Genomic DNA, 26,729 nt, shown 5'->3' with positions numbered 1-26,729 from the left:
TGCTTTTAGAAGATATAATAGTAATGGTACAAATTAAATAATTTATGTAGAGTTCATAAAATATACGTACTCCTAATTAAATATCTTATATAATGATAGTTTTATATGTGATAGAAATTTAGACGATAAACTAAATATATTTGTGCAAAAAGAGAAAGGATTAATACCATAAAATAAATATAAAAAATGAATAGACAAAACATTGAATAGATCATAGAGACATAAATGATAAGAATTTGATATAATAATGACAAAAAAAGTATAATCCATACAAAGCTTGTAAGACAAAGAAAATATAAAACTTCTTAACACCGCCTTTTAATCAAATTATAAAGTTGACTATTCTTTGGGTTTACACAAAATATTTTTGTGAGAAAGAGATAAAAAAATAGAATTGAGAGGGATGAACTTTCACTTGTTGGTCTATTCCTATTTATATAGGTTTGTTAGTACATGTTGTCAGGATATTTAAATTTTGAAACAAAAAGAATTTAGGGTGGCAGTTAGGCTTTTATTCAAATTTCAAAATTTTGGGACATTCTAAGTCTATTTTATAACTGAATTTTTGTAATTTCAAACTAAGATTTTGAGGAAAAAAAAAAGCATATATAGGACAGTTGTTATAACATAATAGTTGACTTTTTTACTGACTATTATCATAACATTAGAAAATATCAAGTTCTAAGTTAAGTTAAACCCGGTATGCTCCTTTCTGTCTTGAACCTATTGAAATCATCTTTCATGACATGAAACAACATATAATCCTAGAAATCACACTCAGACAAAGTCTTAATTTCTTTGCATTCTTTTTTTATTATTATTTAATTTATTTATGGGCAATATATATAATTGATCATAATTACAATAATTATTTCATATTATATGATTTATATACGTGATCTCATTTATTGTTATAAATATTAATGGAATAAGTCATTATTACTTTTGATTTAGAATTAAATGAGAAATACTATTTTATTTGGGTTTTAGAGCCTAATGGATGCTACGCTCAAATATAAATAGTAATTTCAAGGTTTTGATTCCCAATGCATCAAAAGTCGCCTCTGTAGCTCATTTTCTATCAGAGGAGTTGCGATTTAGCCATATCAAGATACAAAAAGCTTTGGTTGAGAAAGATCAAATAACCAAATTCTTTCAATCATGTTCACGAATTCAAGTACGCTTTTGCTCTCAAGTATTTCTTTCTTAATGATTTAACATGGATGATTTTTGGGTATGAATTTTTAACTAGTATCAGAACCCCCCATAATTAAATTTTCTTTGGATTTAGTGATTTGAATTCTTGAAATCAAATTCAAATCTATAATGTTTCTTCTTTTCTTGAGTGAATTGACCAAACTCCAATCTTAGCTAATGAAATAACTTTAATACACACTGATAAAAAAAAGAGAAGAAAGAATTGTTCGATCCTAATATTGTCATTATTATTGACATTGTTTTATATGTTTTACTGGAGGACACAATTTGTTTTATATATATATATATCATAAATTCAAAAAAGTGTATATATGAATTTTTACATATATTATGGATTCCTTTTGGTTTGATAATTTGTGAATACTTATTGTAATAGACTTATGTTAGAAAGTTATTTAATTTTTTAGTTTGTTTGTAAGCAATATATATTAATTATAATTATAAATTATGTTATTTTAAATTAAATGATTTATATAACAGTGATCTCATTTATTGTTATAAATGTTAAATCGAATAAGTCATAATTAATTTTGATTATGAATTAAATGAGAATAAAACCAAATATTATATTTTTGGGCTTTAGATACTATTTTTATTTAGACTTTAGGGTGTCATGCTCAAATATAGTGTCAAGGTTTCGATCCACAATATATCAAAACTGGCTCAGCAACTCTTTTCCTATAAGAGAAGTTGCAATTCAGCCGCCCTATTAGGGATACAGAAGGTGTTGGTTGAGGAAGGCTGAGACAACTCTTCCATTAATTTCTAATTTCTATGAGTAAAAGTATGCTTCTGCACTATGATATATAATTTTGGTGATTCAATATGGATGATCTGGATTATAAAATAATTTATTTCAACAAATGATATCAGAACCTTCCATAATTTAGTCATCGAAAATATTTAGTTTAATTTTTTCCTGGATATATATATATATTTCTTATCCAAATCTATCCAAGTTGTTGTAACAACTTTTCAAATGACGCACTCCTTCCCGTTCTCCTTCTCCGTTTCTTTCTCCTTTTCATTATCCTCCTCCTCCTCCTCGTATTTCTTCTTCTTCTTCTTTCAAATTCACGCAGATTCTTCTTCTTCTTTTTCTTCTTCTTCTTCTTCCAAATTTGCACACACATATTTTTCTTCTTTCCTTCTTCTTCTCCTCATCTTAGAGATTATCAATTCAATTCAATTCAATTCAAAATAATTCAATTCATAATGAAATGAACATGTTATTAAGGTGAAACAATTGTATAGTACTAAATAAACGGAACATTATCCATTGTATAAAATCAAATTTAAAACAACTTTCTGCATAATGAACCAAACACGTTATTAAAGTGAAACAATTGTATAGTACTAAATGAACGGAACATTATCCATTATATAAAATCAAATTCAAAACACCTGTGTCTACAATTTAAAGATTATCAATTCAATTCAATTCAATTTAGAACACTTGCGTCCATTCAACTCAATTTAATTCATAAATGAACCAAACATGTTATTAAGGTGAAACAATTGTATAATACTAAATGAACGAAATATTATCCATTATATAAAATCAAATTCAAAACAGGTTTCTGCATAATGAAGTGAACATATTATTAAGGTGAAACAATTATATAGTACTAAATGAACTGAATATTATCCAGCTTTAATTACTCTGTTGGTCCCTATAGTTTCGTGAAATTTTTAATTAGGTCCCTATACTTTTTTTATTTTTAATTGAGTCCCTACACTAAATTATTTTTTTCAATTAAGTCTTTCTTAGTAGTAATTGGCTTAATTTTATAGAGACCCAACTAAAAAAAAGAATTAGTATAGGGACCTAAATAAAAGGAAAAAAAAGTGTAAGGACCCAATTTAAAAAAAATAGTGCAAGGACTCAATTAAAAGGAAAAAAATATAGGGATCTAATTAAAAATTTTGCAAAACTATAGGGACCAACAGAATAATTAAATCTATTATCCATTATATAAAATCAAATTCAAAACACCTGTGTTTACAATTTAGAGGTTATCAATTCAATTCAATTCAATTCAATTCAATTCAGAACACATGTGTCTATTTAATTCAATTCAATTCAATTTATCAATTGCATTCCATTCAATTCAATTAAAAAAATAATTTATTAGTAAAATGTTGGTGTTGTTGGTGATGACAATAATGAAAGAAAAGAAGAAGAAGAGGAGGAGGAGGAGAAGCAGAAGAAGAATCTGCGTGCGCAAAGAAGAAGGAGGAGGACGAGGAGGTATGCGTGAATTTGAAAGAAGAAGAAGAGGACGTACGTGTGTATTTAAAAGAAGAAGTACTTGGACCTACTTGGATAAACTTGGATGAAAAAATATTTGGATGTGTAGCAATCCTAATATATATATCTACATTGTCAACCGTTTAATATAAGTACAAGCGTGTCTATTTTTTGTTGTTTGCTTATATATATTTATTGTTGTGTGCTTATAATGTAAATATAAAAATGTTCTATTTTATATATATATATATATATATATATATATATATATATATGAAATTATACTCATAAAATTGATGTTTTATTGTAAAACATTAATAGAATATCATTAATTTATGATTGTCTCGGATTTAATTTTGTAAGTCACTTATACGAATATTAATCTACCTAAAGGAAGATTTATATTTGGCCGAGTTATGTGTACAATAATCAGCCCAAAGGAAGTTTATTATTTGGCCAAATAATAAGTATTACACACTTTTGTTTATTTGCTATTAATTATGAGCAATGCTAGGGGGCCAGCAACATTTGTGATTGGTAGCCATCAACTAGCCATCAATGATGATTTGATGGTGTGAGATTGGTGTGAGATTTCATCCAATGGCTCATCTTTCTCTGCTGGTTACATGCTGGCCAAAATGCAATAAAATTGCTGGCCCCCTAGACTTTTCCATTAATTATACGGTCAATAATCGGCCCAAAGAAAGGTTATTATTTGGCCAATTAATAGAAAGGTTTTCATATGTGCATTCAGTCGGTCCAAAGAAAGGCTTAATGTGTGTCATGAATTTTTGATAATATTTGATTACTGCAATGAGAGTATCACTTACAGTTAGTTTTTCTATTCAAAGATTAAAAATTAATATTGTTCTAGATATCTCAATATAGATTTTTTCCATTATTTAACTAATATTTACTGCATATTTTTTTTGTTCTAATCCAGAAACTGTGGCTTCAGCTATCAATGTTTTTGCACAAATTAGCAGTATTCCTATGATGAATGGTTCAAACTTTAAGGTTTGGAAGGATACCGTGGAGATTGTCTTCGGTTGTATGGATCTGGATATAGCTCTTCAAGAAAAGAAACCTATTTCCACTCCAGAAAATTCCAATGAGGTTAAAATAGAGAAGTGGGATGAAACGCTCAATTTCTGAGACGTTTCGAGGCTCAATTACTGAGGATAAAGATGCCAAATAATTCCTGAAAGATATTAAAAAATTATTTGGTAAGAATGAAAAGGCGGACACAAGTAACCTTTTAAGCAAACTTGTCTCCATGAGATATAAAGGTAAAGGGAACATAACGGAGTATATTATGGAAATGTCTCATCTTGCTTCTAAATTAAAAGCACTAAAGTTAAAGTTGTCTGAAAATTTACTTGTGCATTTTATTTTGATCTCTCTTCTTGCACACTTTGGGCAATTCAAAGTGAGTTATAACACTCTGAAGGACACTTGGCCTCTAAAGCTTATATCTCACTGTGTGCAAGAAGAAGAGAGGCTATAGCAAGATAAGACTGAAAGTACTCACATGGTTTCATTTTTTCAATATAAAGAAAGCGTGATTCTACTGCGGATGTGCTTTCTCAGCAAAAAAAGGCTAAGAAACAGGATCAAGTTTTAACCTGTTTTTTCTGTAAGAAGGTGGAACACACGAAGAAGGATTGTACCAAAATATGCCACTTGGCGTGTAAAGAAGGGTATAATTTTTACTTTCGTTTGTTCTGAGACTAGTATAAGTTATCCACCTGTTAATACTTGGTGGGTAGATTCTGCTGCTACTACTCATATAAGTGTTACTATGCAGGGTTGCCTGTGGAACCGACCGCCAAGTGATGCTGAAAGATACATCTATGTGGTTGACGGTAATATAGTTGCAATCAAAGCTATAGTAACCATCAGATTATGTTCCACGAGTTGATTTTACTTGGATTTTTTTGAGACATTTTATGTACCATCATTTAGGTGGAATTTAGTTTCTGTTTCTCATTTGGACAAATCGGATTATTTTTGTTTGTTTAAAAACAATAAAGTCAGTCTCTTTTATAATTCGAATAATATTTGCTCTGGTCGTTTGATGTATAATCTATATAGGGTTAATTTGAATTCCTATAATAATGAAATACTGAAAAAGGTACAAAACAAAAACTAAATGAGAATTCGGCATCATTATGCCACAAACGCCTAGGTCATATTCTAAATAGAGAATTTAGAGGCTCATGTTTGATGGGATTCTTGGATCTCTAAATTTGGAGGACTTTGAAATCTGCATTGAGTGCATAAAGGGGAAAAGGACAAAAAGAAAATTATGTGCCGAGAAAGCTAAAGATGTCTTAGAACTGATACATACCGATATATGTGGTCCATTTCCTACTGTCTCTTGGAATGGACAATGGTATTTTACTACGTTCGTAGATGATTATTCTCATTATGGGTATCTATATTTAATTCATGAAAAGTCCCAACTCTTGGATATTTTTAAGTCTTTTAAAGATGAAGTTGAACTTCAACTTGGGAAGAAAATTAAAATTGTCAAATTTGATCGTGGTGGTGAATACTACAAAAGATATGACAGTTCAGGTGAGCAACGTCCCAGGACTTTTGATCTTTTCCTATAGGAGTGTGGTATTATTCTGCAATACACCATGCCAGGAAAACTTTGCATGAATGGTGTTGCAAAGTGAAAGAACCGAACTCTTAAGGACATGGTAAGAAGTATGATTAGTCATTCTTCCTTATCTGAATCACTCTAAGGAGAAGCTTTAAAGACCGTAGTCTACATCCTTAATAGGGTACCAAACAAAGCATTTAACAAAACTCCTTATGAAATTTGGACTGGAAAAAGGTCAAGTATAAAGCATTTGCATATTTGGGGATGTCCAGTTGAGGCGTGACCGTATAGGTCATATAAAAGAAAATTGAACTCAAGAACAATTAGTTACTACTTTGTTGGTTATGCTGAGCGTTTACGGGGGTACAAATTTTACAATCTGGCATCAAGGTCTATTTTTGAAATGAAAAATGCAAGATTTCTTGAGGATGTTGAGTTTGGGAGGGGGAGGAAATATTATGAATGCTGCTTTTGATGAGAATTTTGTAACTGATAATTATAAGGTCTTTCTACCTATTATTGTTTAAGATACAGTTATAGTACAAGAGTACAATGAGAATCATATTATAGATTCAGTTACAGTACGAGAGAACAATGAGAATATTGTTGTTGCTCAAGGTACTGATACAGTACAAGAGAATAATAAGAATCCTCCTCAATTCTAACCCATACAACAAGCTCAACAATCTCAAGAAGTGCCATTAAAAAGATCCAACAGAGAAAGGTGAAATGCAATTTCGGATGAATATGTAGTTTATCTCTAAGAACATGAAGATGGCATTGGTTTAATAGAAAATGTCCCAATCAATTTTCTTCAAGCTATGCAAAGTTCTAACTCTGAAAAGTGGATTGATGCCATTAAAGAATAGATGAAGTCTATGAAAGACAATGACGTTTAGGACCTCATAGAATTACTTGAAGGTGTGAAAACAATTGGTTGTAAATAGATATTTAAAGCAAAAGGGATTCTAAGGGTAATGTTGAGAAATATAAAGCTCGTCTAGCCACTAAAGGCTTTATTCAAAAGGAAGGAATAGACTATAAAGAGACTTTCTCTCTCATATCATCGAAAGACTCTTTTAGAACCATAATGGCACTAGTAGCTCATTTTGACTTGGAGCTACATCAGATGGATGTAAAGATAGAATTTCTTAATGATGACATTGATAAAATGATGTATATGGTATAACCAGAAAATTTTGTATTAGGCGATTCAAAATCTATGATTTTTAAGTTAAAGAAATTCATCTATGGTCTCAAACAAGCTTCCCGTCAATGGTATCACAAGTTTTATCAAGTCATTACCTCATATGGTTTTGAGATAAATATCATAGATGAATGTGTATACTGCAAGTTCAGTGGGAGTAAATACATATTTTTGGTCTTATATATTAATGACTTTCTACTTGCCAATAACGATATATGCTTGTTGCATGAAACTAAAAAATTTCTATCGAACAAATTTGAAATGAAAGATCTTGGTAATGCTTCTTTTGTATTAGGAATCGAGATACTAAGAGATCGCACTCAAGGTATTCTTGGATTATCACAAAAGAATTATATCGAAAGGATTTTAAGTAGATATGGCATGAAAAGTTGTAGACCAATGGACACACCCGTAGCTAAAGGAGACAAGTTCAGTCTCAAGCAATACCCAAAAATGATATTGAGAGGACAGTAATACATGATAAACCTTATGTATTAGCACTAGGGAGCTTAATGTATGCTCACGTTTGCACACGTCCCGATATATCATTCTTAGTAGGAATGTTGGGTAGATACTTGAGCAATTTGGACATAGATCTTTGGATAGATGTTAAACGCATAATACATTATCTGAAGAGAACAAATGATTACAAGCTTACTTATAGGACACCAGAAAATTTGGATATCATTGAGTACTCTGATTCCAATTTTGTGGGATGCCAAGATAGTAGATGCTCTACTTCAGGCTGTGTCTTCATGTTGGCTGGAGGAGCTATTGCATGGAAGTCTAACAAACAGACTCTTGTAGCTTCTTCAATAATAGAGGCTGAGTATGTTGCTTGCTTTGAGGCATCCATACATAGCATATGGTTGCGAAACATTGTCACTGAGCTTCGTATCGTTGATGACATTGAAAAACCATTGAAAATATTTTGTGACAATAAGTCAGCAGTACTATACTCCAACAACAATAAGAGCTCAACGAAATCGAAACGTATAGACATCAAGTTCTTAGTTGTCAAGAAGAAAGTTCAAGAAAAACAAATTTCCATAGAAAACATATAGGAACAGAGTATATGCTAGCAGACCCATTAACCAAGGGATTGATTCCTAAAGTCTGTCATGAGCACACTGCTCGGATGGGTGTCAATACATGTGATGCCTTGGTTTAGTGGGAGTTTATTTTATGCTATATGTCCTATGACAGATATTGAATTATCTTTCTGCAGAATTAAGTTGATGGTTTATTTCATGTTATGTAAAATATTCATTTTGCAATATATGTTTTGTAGCTGATCTTAATAAAGTTTTAAAGTTGGACCAACTGGAAATAGACATGCATAAGCTTGGCATGTAATTTCTATATTACTCATCCAAATTTAATCTATGTCGTTAAGTATATTAGGATGGTAATTATCGTGATTCAGTCACGACATTAATGTGATAAAAGCTGCGATAATTCCATATCTAATATATGAGACGGACCAGATTGTTAAAGTAATAAGGAAAATAGCATTCAGATGCGCACATAAGGTTTATCGCACAACATTATATATTAACTACAAGAAACTGAAACCATACCTTAGCCAATTTTTTCCAAGCTTAAAAACACCACAAAAGCCTTCTTTTCCACAAGCATCTCAAGCCTACAACTAATTCAACAAGCTCAGCCACCAAAGTCCAATCCCAATCAATCCAATTGCCAAATTCAACTCCAATAAACACCGATTTTCAATTTAATATCATACAATTCATCATAATCAATACTACGGTTCACTAATTCAACAAATCACAAGGGTTAGTGATTCCTTATCTTATCCACTACTCATATGGATAAAAACCGGCAACAGCTCATACTAGAGCACCCCTAAACCATCAAAATCACAATTTCTCAATACCCCAGACCTAAATTTGCGAAAATAAGTTGAAGGGATAACTGGGCATGAAAATTAAAATTTCTTACCACTTTGTTCATATACAATCGAAGAGAACTCCGAAATGAACGTGTGGCCACAAACGGCTCGTCAATCAGAGCTTCAGATAACAAAATATGGGCGAATGAAGAGGGAGGGTGAATAGTGTTACATCAGGGGTTCTCTTCCCCTTTCTCTCTTGTATACTGAATATGTTGTGTTATTGTGCCAAGGGAAGAGTAGGGGCTGAAGTGGTACAAGGTGGAGGATTGGCTAATGGGCCTTGGGCCCAACTTGTGGCCCAAGTTTCTTTTTGGTGCTTTTGGCCCAACTTTGGGCCAAAACCTTTAAGATAAATATTTTAATTTACGTTCCAAATATTTTGATCCTCGCAAATGATAAATTTTAAATTTCCAAATCTTTCTACTTATAATTTAATTTATTAACTATTAATTCATTAATTACAATTTAACTAGATTTTACACTAAGGGATGTTCTGTTTGGTGTTTGGAGGACTATCGAACTTAGAGAAGGATGAGTTAGATTAGAATTTTCTATGATAGTTGCCTAATTATAGATTAGTGAGAGTTTAGGATGGAACGACTAATGTATGAGAGTTTAAGATTACTTAGAGAGTTCCTGTCACCTTATATTGTATCTATTTGACATTTTTACCGTACTGGGAACCCATGGGTCAAGGGTTCTCATTCCGTATATATTTTTTATTTTTTAGATACAGGTTCTGGTGCTCCGCAGTGAGCCAGAGTTCGTCTGGATGACGGCGAAGATATTTTGAATTCTGTTTTGTATTTTGATTAGATTTCTCCCTTTTATTTTGAAAAAGTTTAATGATGTAAATGTAAATATTTATTTTGAAACCTTGCCTATAGAGGCTTTGATGTATTTTAGGAGAGATAGGACATGTTATCAACTATTTTATTATCCTGTAACCCTAGCTGACCTAAATTTCGCTGGTCGTGACTAGTGGTTATTATATATATATATATATATATATATTGTCTTTACTCTATTCTTCCTTTAATTTTTTGTTTATCCTGTTTATCTGAACGTGTTATATTCTTCGATACGTGTGTGTATGCTCGCGATTTTCTTTTACTCTTTTCAGGCTTCTCGCTTATTAATTCTTTCTAAATATACATGTATTATAACTCCACCTTGAGTCGTACCACCTTATTATCATTGACTTATGACTCGAGTATAAAGATATGAATATTAGGGTGTTATAGAAATCAAGTTGTTCGTTAATGTTGTTTGTTAGTAGTTTATGATTCTGTAGGTGAATAATGTTATTTTTGTTTATGAAAATTGCTGTTTATGGTTGATGGTTTGAATGTAATGTAGGAGTTCTGGTTCTGAATTATTATTGTGATGAATCTGTTCCGTCTTGTTTCGGTGTATTTCGATTATAAATTTGTGTATTTTGGAATTCTTTCGGCATTACATTCAAATTCAAACCATCAACCATGCACATCGATTTTCACAAACAAAAACAAAATGATTCAACTACAGAATCATAAACTACTAACAAACTGCATTAACTAGATTCAAACCACACCTCACCACTTGATTTGATTCAAAACAATATTACAATTCACCCTGGTTCAATTGAAATATGAAAATAGTAAAATACGCAAAAATTGTCCAACCAGGAAGGATGGAAAGGGAGCATTCCAAGGAAAAATATGGTCGAATGATCAAGTCGAAGCAAGATCCTCTGGAGAACCCAGACTCAACCCCAGCGGTGGTAGTGAATGTAGTGGTCAAAAGGGATACCCCACCAAAGTCAAAATCTACAGCAAAGAAGGATGCCAATATACTTGCTGTAGCAGCTGGAGAGAAGCTCTCCCCTAGAGAGATCCCTAAGATATCCTTTGGGCCTAGAGACTGGTGGTGTGACGACCTTCTAGAGGACCCACCCATGGTTGTGATGGCAAGGATCGGAATAGGTATGGTCAGGTGAATTCTAGTCGACACAAGGGCAGACTCGAACATTATGTTTCAAAATGTGTTCGATGCCCTCAGATTAATGGAAAGCGACCTCAAAGATCACCAACACGGAGTCATTAGGTTAAGCAACAATTACATCAAACCGGATGGCTCCAATGTTCTACCGATCTGTGTTGGTTCCGGGACGAACAGGATGCCCACAATGGCGGAGTTTGTAATCTCAAGAGACTCTATAGCATACAATATCATCCTTAGGAGGAGAACAATTAACGATCTGTTGGCAGTCATTTGCACAAAGCTACTAACAATGAAATTTGTGGCGGATGATAACCCACTAACTTACCGGCAAGTGCACCGGGTCGTACCAAGCAATACCTTACGTGAGTAAGGGTCGATCCCATGAGGATTGATGGATTAAGCAACAATAGTGTTTGATAGGATTAGTTAGACAAACAGAAAATAGTGTTTGGAAGTTCAAAAGCATAAAAAATTAAAGAAGAGTTTGAAGACAGGCAGGTGAATAGGTGAGGAATAAAATATGAAGAAACAGTTAAGGTTTCAGAGTTATCTATTTTCCGGATTGACTTTTCTTATTATTTTATTTTAATCATGTAAAATCTAATTTATGGCAACTATATGTGACTAGACCCTAATTCCTTAGACCTTTCTAGTCTCCTCTAAAATTCATCAACAGCCAATTCCTTGGTCAATTAATTCCAATTAGGGGGTGAAGTTCAATTCTAGTTATATGCCACAGAAATCCTAATTACCCAAACATAAAAGGATTATATGTCACGTATCCTATTAAATCCAGATAAATTAGAAATTTAGGAGAATATGTTTTCAAGCTGTTGTTCAAGTAAAGAGATTTTCCAAGTTATACAAGAACGCATTTAGAAAGAGGGTCATACTTCCGTTCCACCCAAATTCATAAAATAAAGAACGAAAACAATTCTTAAATATAAATCAAAACATGAATTAAAATAGAAAAATAATAGTATCAATCCATACAAATAGACAGAGCTCCTAACCTTAACAATGGAGGTTTAGTTGCTCATGGAAAAGAGAAAATAAGGATTCAGGTAAAATGTACTGGAATGGGATCCTCCACGGGACCTCCCTAAAGGAAGGAAAGTTTCTCCCTTTTATAACTAATCCTAATAAATTTAAAATCTAATTTTTAAAATTAAAATAATATCTTTTCCTAGAATTCAAATTTGAATTTAAATTTGAATTAATTTAAATAAACAAGTCTTCAATGGATGGATGGGGACCACTTGTTTCGTCCATTCTGCAGCTTCTAATCTGTCTTTTTCCGGGCTGAAAACTGGGTTAAAACAGCCCAGAAATCGCTCCCAGTATTTTTCTGCGTTTTCTGCACGTGGCGCAAGTCACGCGTACGCGTCGATGGTCCTTTTCGCGAGTCATGCAGACGCGTCGGTCACGCGCTCGCGTCGCTGAGCAAATCTTCAATTCACGCGTACGCGTCAGTCACGCGCACGCGTCGCCATGGAAAGCTCCAAAATCACGCGTACGCGTCAGTCACGTGTACGCGTTGCTCCTCGCTGCCATCTCCTTTAATTCTTGTGCTGCAGAAACTCCATCAAATTCCGCCGAATGCTACCTAAAATAAACATTATTGCACAAAACTCAAAATAGCATCCATAGTGGCTAAAATATAATTAATTCTTAATTAAACTCAACAAATTACATGTAAATTCACTAGAAAAAGATAGCAAAGATGCTCACGCATCACAACACCAAACTTGAACTATTGCTTGTCCTCAAGCAACCAAAACTAATATAAGCTTAGGATGTGAATTTGCATGAGAATGAGAGTTTGATTAAGCTCATGTCTCTTCTTATAATGGGGTTTACAACTGCAATCCTGAATAGTTTTGGCATCTCACTTTATCCTTTGAAGTTCAGAATGATTGGCATCCATAGGAACTCAGAATTCAGATAGTGTTATTAATTTTCCTAGTTCAATATGTTGATTCTTGAACACAGCTACTTTATGAGTCTTGGCCGTGACCCTAAGCATTTTGTTTTCCAGTATTACCACCGGATACATAAATGCCACAGATACATAACTGGGTGAACCTTTTTAGATTGTGACTCAGCTTTGCTAGAGTCCCAGTTAGAGGTGTCCAGAGTTCTTAAGCACACTCTTTTTGCTTTGGATCACGACTTTAACCGCTTAGTCTCAAGCTTTTCACTTGACACCTTCATGCCACAAGCACATGGTTAGGGACAGCTTGATTTAGCCGCTTAGGCCAGGATTTTATTCCTTTGGGCCCTCCTATCCATTAATACTCAAAAGCCTTGGATCCTTTTTACCCTTTGCCTTTCAGTTTAAAGGGTTGTTGGCTTTTTCTGCTTGCTCTTTCTTTTCTTTTCGCCATTTTTATTTTTTTTCGCAAGCTTTGTGTTTTTTACTGCTTTTTCTTGCTTCAAGAATCAATTTTATGATTTTTCAGATTATCAATAACATTTCTCTTTTTCATCATTCTTTCAAGAGCCAACAATTTTAACATTCATAAACTTCACTATAAAAAATATGCACTGTTCAAGCATTCATTCAGAATCACAGAAAATACCACTACATCTAAGTAAGTGAGACTACTCTAAAAATTAAATTCAAATTCTCATGCACTACATCTGTTCTTTTTTCTTTTTGATTTCAAGCTTAGTGGGCAATACATGAGACATCTTTCAGAATTAAATCACTTAACAGAAAAATTAAACTAGAACCTATGAATCTACTGATAAAGGATCATGCAGCAAACAAAGCAAAATAGGAGAAAACTGGAACATACATAATAATAGCGGGAGGGAATAAAAATGAAAGGAACTCAACCACCTTAGTTATCTGAGTAGTCGTTTTATTCTTCAGGTTGTGCTCCTCAGTGAAGATGATTCGCCTCCCTTTTGGTGCCATCGGAATAGACAGAAAATCCTTAAGCGAAGTGTCAACACCAAACTTAAATGTTTGCTTGTCCTAAAACAAAGAAGAACTAAAAATTAAAAGAAACAAATATTATACTGAAATAAGAATAAAAGGATAAAAGAACAAGAGAGAATTAGGATTTGGGAGAGAGAATAAAAGAATAAAAAAATTAAAAACTGGCGGCGAACTGGTGAAGGTGCGCGGCGCAGGCGACGTGTACGCGTACGCGTGGGTCGCGAGATTTTCTTAATGACGCGTAAGCGTTAGGCACGCGTTCGCGTGCCCTGGGTTTGTGCGATTCGCGCGAAGCCAGCCGCGCGCACGCGTAACTCTCTATTCGCGTGGCCTTGGGACCATTATTTTCGTACGGCACGTACGCGTCAGGGACGCGTCCGCGTTACCAATTTTGTGCTTCTAGCATACTTCCTGCCCCAAGCCAGCACAACTCTCTGCCCAAATACTCCTTTACATCGATTTTGCAGGTGACGCGTATGCATCAGTGACGCGCTCGCGTAGATGGCGAAAATCACAAACGACGCGCACGTGTGGAGTGCGCATCCGCGTGGGGTTGCTTGTGCTAAAGGCTTGGTTCCAGCGCCAATCCCGTGCAACTCTCTGTTCAACTTTTATTTTTTACGCACACATGACTGATGCGTACGTGTCAGCGACGCTTGCGCGTCGTGTGCCATTTTTTTTTAAATATTCGGTTCCTGTTCTAAGATAGCTGCATGATAAAAAAAATAGTGAAAACTCAAGAAAAATAAACTAAGTAAGAAAACTACTATTACGAAAAATAACTAAGAATGAAAAGGAACGATCATACCACGGTGGGTAGTCTCCCACCAAGCACTTTTAGTTAAAGTCCTTAAGTTGGACATGTTGTGAGCTTCTTGTCATGGTGGCTTGTGCTTGTACTGATCCAGGAATCTCCACCAATATTTGTAATTCCAATGGCTACCGGGATCCCAAACTAGGTGAATAACACCTTTGAGCAAGTTGAAGCAAGTGACAAGGCCCCATGAGTGTTGATTGTGAGAATGAATTCCAGGGTCCCAAACCTTGCTTTTACACCCGTCTTCTTATGCATCACCATTGTTCCCACCGGGTGGCAAGCAATCTGAATTCTCACAGAGACATCCAAACAACCTTCTAGACCCATTCAATTGAGCTCTACACCAATCCTTGCACTTCACTTTGGAGCATGCAACCATCTTGAACCTTGCTTGACAACTCTTACCACTAACCATCTTTCTCTCACTCTTAATGCCACAAAGAGCTCTAAGTTGACCATCCGTCTCCAGTAGCCCATATTCAAGTGGGAAAGTAAAGGTTAAGGATAGAAATTTTACCCTCTTGAATGTTGTATTGGATGGTGATGGCTTTGGAAGAGGTCTTGCAAGCTCCACTCCCTTGTGTTCTTCTTTGAATTCTTCCACTTCTTTGCAGGCTTTCTCAATTTCAACCTCTTCATCTTGGTAGCTGTCTTTTAATTCAATCTCTTCTTCATTGCTTACCAAGGGCATGGGAGGTTGTGCATCTTCCTTCTTTGTGGGTGCATCTTCCTCTTCTTCCATGTGTGAGGATGGAAAGTTTTCTAATTCACTGGAGTATGAACTCCTTTGATTGATTTCCTCACTTTCTTCTATAGGATCTTGTATTATATCTCTTGGGAAGGAATTTGCTTGCTCATCTTCCTGGTTCTTGATCATTGACTGCACATGTTTCACTACATTTTTGACACTCGTCTTTATATCATGTAGGAATTCTTTCATGAGAAGCTTAAAGCCTGATGGTATTTGAAATGAATAAGGAGATGGTGGCTCTTGATATGAATAAGAAGGAGATGACAGTTCTTAAACAGTGCAAAAAGAGGATGGTTCTTGGTATGAATAGGGAGATGGTGGCTCTTGATATAAGTAGATAGGTGATGGTTCTTGATATGGATAGAGAGGTGGTGGTTCTTGGTATGAATATGGAGTTGATGGTTCTTGATATGAATATGGAGGTGGTGGCTCTTGATAGTTGAAACATAGAGCATTGAAGTTTCTTTGGTTTAGACTTTGCCAACTAAAATTTGGATAGTTCCTCCATCCACAATCATATGAATTATTACTTGGGTAGGAGTAGTAATCCATATGATCTCTCTCCATTATTTCTCCTTAGCACAACACACCAGACAGAATTAAACGCATCATGTGGTAAACAGGCAAGCAAAGAAGAAAGAACATAAAGAAAATTTAAACTCAATAAATAAAATAATTATGAAAAATAAAACAACTAAGGGGACACCAAACTTAATTTCAGAAATTAAGAAAATAAATCAAAATATTTTTCTTTTGAAATTAAAGACAAAAATAAAATAAAAATTAAAAAAGATAAGAAATAATTGAAAAGAAATAAAATGAAAATATAAATAAAAAAGAAAGACAAATACGAAACGGACGAGAATTTGGAAAGAAAAAATTAAAAAGTAAAAGGAAGTAAAACAAAAAAGAAAGCACGGGGACTGGGAACAGGGGAAACAAGAAAACAAGAGAACTCTCTTTTTTTTTATTTTTAAATTTTTTTTGAAAAATAATAAAATAATATTTAAATAAAACTAAAATTAAAACGCCTAATCTAAACAATCAAGCAACTAATAGTTGTTAATTACAGTCAATCCCCGGCAACAGCGCTAAAAATTTGGTGCGGTAATTTGTAACCAACTAACTTACCAGCAAGTGCACCGGGTTGTACCAAGTAATACCTTACGTGAGTAAGGGTCGATCCCATGAGGATTGATGGATTAAGCAACAATAGTGTTTGATAGGATTAGTTAGACAAACAGAAAATAGTGTTTGGAAGTTCAAAAGCATAAAAAATTAAAGAAGAGTTTGAAGACAGGCAGGTGAATAGGTGAGGAATAAAATATGAAGAAACAGTTAAGGTTTTAGAGTTATCTATTTTCCGGATTGACTTTTCTTATTATTTTATTTTAATCATGTAAAATCTAATTTATGGCAACTATATGTGACTAGACCCTAATTCCTTAGACCTTTCTAGTCTCCTCTAAAATTCATCAACAGCCAATTCCTTGGTCAATTAATTCCAATTAGAGGGTGAAGTTCAATTCTAGTTATATGCCACAGAAATCCTAATTGCCCAAACATAAAAGGATTATATGTCACGTATCCTATTAAATCTAGATAAATTAGAAATTTAGGAGAATATGTTTTCAAGCTGTTGTTCAAGTAAAGAGCTTTTCCAAGTTATACAAGAACACATTTAGAAAGAGGGTCATACTTCTGTTCTACCCAAATTCATAAAATAAAGAACGAAAACAATTCTTAAATATAAATCAAAACATGAATTAAAATAGAAAAATAATAGTATCAATCCATACAAATAGACTGAGCTCCTAACCTTAACAATGGAGGTTTAGTTGCTCATGGAAAAGAGAAAATAAGGATTCAGGTAAAATGTACTCGAATGGAATCCTCCCCAGGACCTCCCTAAAGGAAAGAAAGTTTCTCCCTTTTATAACTAATCCTAATAAATTTAAAATCTAATTTTTAAAATTAAAATAATATATTTACCTAGAATTCAAATTTGAATTTAAATTCGAATTAATTTAAATAAACAAGTCTTCAATGGATGGATGGGGACCACTTGTTTCGTCCATTCTGCAGCTTCTAATCTGTGTTTTTTAGGGCTGAAAACTGGGTTAAAATAGCCCAGAAATCGTTCCCAGCATTTTTCTATGTTTTCTGCACGTGGCGTAAGTCACGCGTACGCGTCGATGGTCCTTTTCGCGAGTCATGCGGACGCGTCGGTCACGCGCTCGCGTCGCTGAGCAAATCTTCAATTCACGCGTACACGTCAGTCACGTGCACGCCTCGCCATGGAAAGCTCCAAAATCACGCGTACGTGTCGCTCCTCGCTGCTATCTCCTTTGATTCTTGTGCTGCAGAAACTCCATCAAATTCCGCCGAATGCTACCTAAAATAAACAGTATTGCACAAAACTCAAAATAGCATCCATAGTGGCTAAAATATAATTAATTCTTAATTAAACTCAACAAATTACATGCAAATTCACTAGGAAAAGATAGGAAAGATGCTCACGCATCAGATGACAGGTCGGTAGGAACGATCCGGGGAGACCTCGAGATGGCTATTGCTTGCAATAACGCCAGCTTAACATTATGAAGGAGGTCCAAGGGGGCAGCTGGGTTGTTCTTAACAGATCTGAATGGTAGGATTGACGAGCATCCGAGGGCCGAACCCTAGGGTGACCTGGAAAAGTTCCGGGTAGGGAAACCGGAAGACAAGTTCATGTATGAATCGCAACCTCCCCTACAAACTAAAAAGGCCTCTGATTGAAGCCATGCAAGCTAACAGAGACATCTTTGCAAGGACCCCAACTGACATGTCCGGAATAGACCCGGACTTCATATCTCACCGTCTGGTCGTGAAGCCAGATATGCAGCTTGTCGTACAAAAGAGGAAGAAGATGTTGTCGGAAAGGGCCAACGAAGTAGCCTAATAAACGGCTAGCTTGTTGGAAGCCGGTTTCATCAGAGAACTTGACTATTCCACATGGCTATCGAATGTGGTTCTTGTGAAGAAGGCTAACTGGAAATGGAGAATGTGTGTGAATTACTTAGACCTTAACAAAGCGTGGCCAAAGGACTCATTTTTCCTCCCTAACATTGATGCCTTGGTGGATGCAGCGGCAAGGTACAAGTTTTTAAGTTTCATGGACGCGTACTCAGGATACAACCAGATCCCGATGCACCGACCAAATGAGGAAAAGACGTCATTCATAACGCCAAGAGGGATGTATTGTTACAAGGTCATGCCGTTTGGGCTAAAAAATGCGGGTGTAACCTACCAAAAGTTGATGAGCAAGGTTTTCAAGGACCAGATAGGCAGGTCGGTAGAAGTCTATGTTGACGATATGCTAGTGAAAACAACCGAGCCGTGCCGTCTGGTAATCAACCTATAGGTCATCTTTGACTCTCTTCGAAAACATAATATGAGGTTGAATCCTTTGAAATGCTCTTTCTCCATGGAAGTAGTAAAGTTCCTGGAATTCACGATTATCCAAGGTGTGTAGAGGCTAACCCGGACAAATGTGAAGCTGTGCATTAAATGGCAAGCCCCGGGTATGTGAAGGATGTGCAAAGACTAACTGGAAGGTTGCCAGTTCTATCTCGTTTCCTCGGTGCATCGGCGGCTAAAGCACTACCTTTCTTCAACTTAATGAAAAAGGGAACGGCCTTTGAGTTGGACCCTAGGTTGTGACGAGGTGTTTAACCATTCTAAGAAGATCTTGTTAGAACCACCCATTCTCGGGAAGCCAATGGAAGGAGAGCCCTTGTGCCTATACCTGGCGGTAACAGAGGAACCCTTGGCAGCCGCTCTAGTGCGAGAAAAAGGCAAGCAACAACAACCTATGTACTTCATAAGTAAGGTGCTCCATGGTACGGAGCGAGGTACACGAGGCTAGAAAAAGTATCTTTTGATTTGTTGGTCTCCTCTCAAAGGATGAGACAATATTTTCAAGGGCACCCGATCACGTTAAGGACCAACCAACCGATCAGACAGATCTTGCAGAACCCCAATCTGGCAGTGCGGGTGATGACCTGGGCAATAGAGTTATCTCAGTACGACATTCAATATGAACCCCGTCATGCCATTAAAGCCCACGCAATGGTTGATTTCTTAGTAGAGGTGGCCGGTGAACCTCCCAAGGCCCCGAGCACACGGTGGAAGCTCCATGTTGACAGAGCGTCCAACCAAGCATGGGGGACTGGGATTATATTAGAGAGCTCGGAGGGAGTGAATTACGAGCAGTCAATCAAATTTGAATTCTCGGTCTCCAATAACCAGGCAGAGTACGAAGCCATAATAGGAGGTTTAACACTAGCAAAGGAGGTCGGAGTAGGAAGGCTCGAAGTCAACAATGATTCTGTAACACCCTAATATTCAAATCCTTATGTTCGAGTCATAAGTCAATGATATTACGATGGTACGATGCTCAGGTGGATTTTTAATACATAATTATAAGTATAATTGAAAGGAGTATTAATCGAGAAGCCTGAAATTGAGTAAAAATAAAATTGCGAAGTCGTATACTAACGTTTCGACAACTTAAAGATAAAGCGTGAAGTCGAAAGCGATATACAGATAAAGGCATTAAGGAGAATAAGAGAAGGACAGTATATAGACATATAACATAAGTAAATAGCCACTAGTCGTGACCCGCGAAGTTTAGGTCTGCTAGGGTACAGTATAATAGTAGTTGATAACAGTATCTCCTAATCTCTCCCAAAAGAAACATAAGATCCTCTATAGGCAAGTTCAAAAGAGTTCAATACATAATATAAGCTTTTCAAAATAAAGGTGGAGAGATTCTAAGCAAAAATATAAAGTAAAGAATATAAAGATTTTTGCCATCTCTCAGATGAACCACGGTTCACTTCTGAGCACTTGGACCTGTATCTGAAAAACAAGAGATATATACAGAATGAGAACCCCTGACCCATGGGTTCCCAATACGATAAAAGTGTCAAATAAATACATGCATTGCAATAAAAACTCACTAATTATCCTAAACGTCCTTTCACCAAATATTCACCCTATGTTCTCGCTGATCCATAAACAGGAAACTATCATAAGGGAATGCTAAATCTAATTCATATTCTTCATGCTTCCTAACTTTCTAACTCTCCAACAAATCAGAATCAGAACCATAAGCCAAACAATCACCAGTTATTTTGTCTCAGAGATTCTATATCAATACTTCATATTCTCACTTGGAGCAAGTGAAATCACTTCACTACGTCTACCCAGGGAGCTCAAATTATCTCATTCTCTACCTAGAGCAAGTGAAATCACTTTACTGCGTCTACCCAGGGAACTCAATTACCTCATTCAATAATCATCATCATTATTCAATTACATAATCAACTCACCTCATCAAGAATATCCCTCAACGTCCACCAACACCAGCATGAGGGACCTCTCAGTTGTACAAACACAAGTAATACAAGTAAGTAGTACATAATTAAAGTACAAATAGAACAAGTAGCACATACTCAGGTAACATATCATATATGATATAGCAATCCATAACAAATAGGTAAACCCAAACAATTCAAACATATGCAAATGATGTATGCCTGCCCTATGGCTGATGAGTCTCATTTGTCAGTTATAAAGCCAACCCGACAAGTCCTGGTAGCTAACCATTGGACAGTCCCTCTGTCGTGCATCCCCAACTCGAGTAATTCTCAATCATAATCATAATCATACAACACCCACACTAGTATTTATCCACGGTGGCGAGCTCATCCGAAACTTTCACAGTGTCCAGCCACACTTACGACATAGGGTCAGCAGAGTATCGAGTCTCAGCCTGGAGCACATAGTGGCTAGTCACTGCTTTCATCCAAGGAAACTCGTATCTCAGATAATCATTTCACATTCATTTATAACATTCCATAATCATTCATCATGACCATATCATCACTTATACATCAAATGATTGCACATTTTATATATCACTCAACATAACCTGAGGCAAGTAGGGCGAAACCACAACCCTTGCGTCCACCCGGGGAGCCTCTATACTAACCAACCTGGAGCAAGTGGGGCGCAACCACAACCCTTGCATCTATCTAGGAGGTACGTTCTCATATGCCCAGGAGGAACCAAGGAGGGGATCCTAACCTCCCACCATCTCGTTGGGGGTGATTTTACATTACTAGGAGGAACAAGGAAGGGGATCCTCACATTCCTTCATCTCTCTGGGGTCGCACTTTCGAGAAAGAGAGCTCAAGATAAAACAATCATTCAAAATCATATTTTCAATTTTAGCCATAAATCAACATTTATCATAGCCATCCGGCTCATAACATAATCCATAACCACCTAATAATCATTATTAAATACAGCCTTTTGGCTCACGGCATACACCGCACTTCCATCATCACCCTCAGCAACTCATACAGTCATTATTAATCATAATTCATCATTACTCTCCCTTTACTTCACCCTCAAGCTACCACCCTTCCCAGTCCCTTCTCATTTCTAGGCCTACTATAAGGCCTTAAGACTTAAAGGGTGAGAATGGAGGCTTAAAAGTCTGAAATTCGGCTTCAAAAACTCAAAACCAACTTTTGCTAAAAACAGAGTCACGCGTGCGCGTCGCCCATGCGCACGCGTGGAAAGCGGAAAAGGAAGTGATGCGTGAGCGTCGTCCATGCACACGCATGGGAAGCAGAAAGGTAGCGTGACACGTGCGCGTCAGTGACGCGTACGCATGGGTGCGTTTTGTGCTCCTCACACAAACCCAGCACAGTACCAGCGCAACTCTCTGGATTTTCTACAGGGAATTCGCATCAGTGCAGCGACGCGCACGCGTGAGGAAGTAAAACTTGAGAGTGACGCATGCGCATTAGCCACGCGTGCGCGTGGAAGCACGATTTGCCAAAAATTTTACTAAGTTAAAAAGCTGCAGAATTACATTTTCAAACCCCAAACTTCCAACACACATAACTTTTTCTACAAAATTTTTTTTCAACCATTTTTTATCCATTGGATAGATCGTTGAATAAACTTTAACAAAAATCCAAGTTTTAAGAATTCCAAACTCCGTTGACCGAGTTACAGACCGCCAAATTTGGTCAAAAATCAGTTTTTACCCAAAAATAGAAATCACCAATTTTTTCAATGTTCACAAGCCAAATTCATTTTCACTCATCCAAATGACCACCACCCAACCACATTTACATAATTACACTCAACCAAAACCAAACCTGCCTCATCTACACAATTTCACCCAAAACTATCAAATTCCACACATCGATTCCTCAAACCTTATTATTCAATAATCAAACCAATTATTCACACATTTAATATCTAAAATCCATCCAATATCTTATATCATCACACAATAGACACATCAACTTACCTTCCTTACCTCTTTTCGGCCTCCGACCCAAGAATCACGACCTCCGGCCCAAATTCACAATTTAAATGCATATTCTACAAGCCAATATTCATTATCCAATTCATCAAATTCTCAACACACCAAACATACAAATTCACACAATTCTCAATCCAATCATTAATTTACATTACATATCAACTATGCATATTAGTACCAACCATTTACACAATTCAAACTTAATCCTCGGGGCATCTAGCCTAGAAATTCTCATCATACCACCCGATACTTAAATAAAACTTAAACCGTACCCCTTGTAGCCAAAATAATTGAGCTTCTTCTTGGAAGTCTCTACCAACCCTTACCTCCAAGCCTCACCAAAGCCCCACAAGCAACACCAACCTCCCAATTGTGCACCAAAATTAACCAATACTCTAACATAACCAATTTCACACTAATAATCAACCTAGGGTTCATGAAATTGAGAAATCACAAGGGTTAGAGGGTTTCTTACCTTAACCCACGAAATTTTGTGATGAATATCACTAATGGCTCATACTAGAGCACCCCTAAACAACAAAAATTACAAGATTTTCTCAAAATCCAAACCAAATTCGAAATACAATAGGAAAAAGAAACTGGGCATAGGAGAATTAAATACTCACCACAAAACTTAAATAGACTCGAAGAGGAGGAGAAGAGCGATGCGTAGCCGCAAATGACTTGTCAATCGGAGCTCCGTAGCTCAAGTTATGGTGATTTGAAGATCAAAGAGAGTTAGGGTTTCTCTCTTCTTCCTCTCTTCTCCATAGCTGCGCCCCAAACCCCTTCCTTTAGGATAAATGAGTTGAAATGCTCATAACTAATTGTTATATATGTTGGGTCTTTGGCCCACTTGGGGCCGGTTCACTTAGTTGGTCCGTTGGCCCAATTTTGGACCAAAACTTCAAAGATTAGAGTTTTAAATCGTATTTAAATATTTCTACCTTCCCAAATTATCAATTCTTATTTCTAAAAATTATTCACTTCTAATGAATTTTCTCAGCCACAGTACCAGACAGATTACAGCCAGTACTGCCGGTCAAATTTTCAGTGCGTATTTTTATTCAAAAAGCTATGTTTTCCGACTCAGAAAAATTCATGGAGTCCAAATACTGAGCCCAAGTAAATGGTACATACCAACAAAGACTGGGGGTCCACGACCCATCTAAACAACAGTGTCTCTCGCGTGACACGACACCCTTTGCCGAAGTCTGGACAGCTGGCGAAAGCTTCCAGAAAAAAGGGCCCAAACGAAAGGGCCTACCCAAAGACAATGAATAAAGGGGAGGGACCTACTCCTCTCCCCATGTATGTTACTTTTACCCTAATTATCCGCATCATCGTACGGACACTTACTTTAGCATCGGAGTATCCTTACAGGAGACCCACCCACCAACCCACCGATAATTACGGGCTCTATTCCTCTTCTCAGCTCTCGCGCTCAGGTTCTGCTCCTTACCTCCAAGATCCCTCACTAACCGACTCAACGAGAAACTGAATAGATTGCAAGGGATTGATGAATTCATGGAGTCTTAAAAAAAAGAAGTTCCCATCTGACGATAGCATTACTTACGCAGCAGCCATGGCAAGTGCTAGTTTCATCAACAATCAAGCACCAAATTAATATTAATCAAATTAAAGTGGCTGAGTTGCATGTTTAATACTCTCTCTAAAAACCAAGTTGGGTTGGTCTAGTGGTTAACTCATTAGTCCGTTTAAGCAGGTGTTGGGGGTTCAATCTTGCCTTGTATATACAACAATCAATTGACCAGCGACAAACTCTTAAATGAAGCTCCAGTCCATGACGGATTAATCATTGACCTGCCGAGTTGAATAATACCGTGAAAAACCAAACAAATACTCTCTATCTGGTCATGAATAATCATCTTTTCAACTTGTAATAATTATTTTATAAATTACTAAAAAACCACTATTCTAACAAATCAATGTGCGTAACTTTCAACGATGTTCTGGACAAGATTCGGGAAAGGCTAGCCAGCTGGAAAGGGAGATTGCTTAATAAGGCGGGTAGACTTTGTTTGCTCAATTTGGTAGTGACTACGATTCCTACTTTCCACATGCAGGTACCTCTCTTCCCTAAAAGGGTAACTAATAAGATAGAATCCATGATGCAGAACTTTCTATAGAAGAGTCAAGCTGATGGCAGAAGCCTGAATCTAGTTTACTAGAACTTGTTAGTCACCCCTAAGAAGTTTGGGGGACTGGGAATTAGAGATCCCTTTTGTGCTAATATTGCTCTTCTTGGAAAGCTAGTTTGGCAATTTTTTCACCATCTTGACAAGCTATGTGTTCAACTGTTGACGGAGAAATACCATTCCTCTAAGGATGATTGCTTCAGTCAATCTCGAGGCAGGAGATCTTATGTTTGGAAGAGTATATGTCGAGCTTGGAATATCTTAAAGGAAGGTTTTATTTGGTGCATTGGGAATTTGGAACAGAACTTTTGATTTTCTAAATGCAGAAGAGAGGGGTGACTGTGTCACGAGATGGATTATGTTCACATTTCTGATTCGGATCTCTGGATCTTGGACCTTTGGTCATCTGGACAGTGGAACTTTGAGAGTATCTATTCTCCTCTGAATCAGTCTCTGCATAACAACATTAACTCTTACAACCCGGATGTTCAAGCTTATTTAGAGGTCGGTTGGTGTTGGACTGGTGCAGCCTCAAAGGTTTATGATGCTCGTAATGGTTATTTATGGTTCAGTAAGAAGATGTTTAGTTGGGAGAATAGGGGAAATTGGCTTTGACTTTGGTGTCAACATGTTCCGGAAAAGAAAAATTATTGGCCTGGCTATGTCTTCGGGAGGCTCTTCCTACTGCTGCATTTCGTTTTAGGAGGGCCATTTCACACACGGATAGCTGTCCATGATGTTTCTCAGGTCAAGAATCGGTTTTATATTGCATTCAGAATTGTCTAAAAGCCCAGCTAGTTTGGCAAGTTTTGCGGATCTCCGGTCAACCACTGGATTTGATGAGTTAGTTCTTACATAATAGCAAGCAGCGCCCCTTTAGATTCTTTTCTGGTCTCTGGTGGATTTGGCGTTCGAGGAATAACGAGATCTTTCATCTGCACGAGCCTTGGACCACGGTGACTGGTATGGCTTTGTCCTTGAAAAAAGAGCTCCGGAATATTTTTGAGTTGCAACGAGTGTCTATCCCCTCCACCATTAATGGCTCTTGGATTCTCCCCTCAGTGGGTACCTTTAAAATTAATTGTGATGCTAGTTATCCTAACAATAGTGTTCGAGTTGGTTTTGCATGTGTTTGCAGAGATTGGAAGGGAAGGTGGCAACGAGGCTGGGAACAATTGAGAGTCATAGTATTCTGCAAGGAGAGTTATTTGCTATTTGGAGAGACTTTCTTTTAGCATGGGACTCGGGACAAAAAGGTGTTATATGTGAGACAGACTGTGTGGAGGCCTTTATTATTGTCAATAATTTACAGGATTGCTCTAGTTTTATTGATCTTTTGGTGTTGAAAATTAGAGATATCATGTCTTGGAAATGGCGTGCTAATCTCTGGTTTATTTTGAGAAATGCAAACACAATAGCAAATATGATGGCAAAGACGACAATGAGGATACTTTCTCCCCAAGTGGAACTTCTGTTGTCT

This window comes from Arachis ipaensis, chromosome B04 (assembly GCF_000816755.2).
Source record: "Arachis ipaensis cultivar K30076 chromosome B04, Araip1.1, whole genome shotgun sequence".
Classification (NCBI taxonomy): Eukaryota; Viridiplantae; Streptophyta; class Magnoliopsida; order Fabales; family Fabaceae; genus Arachis; species Arachis ipaensis.
Note: the sequence above shows the minus strand (reverse complement) of the source record.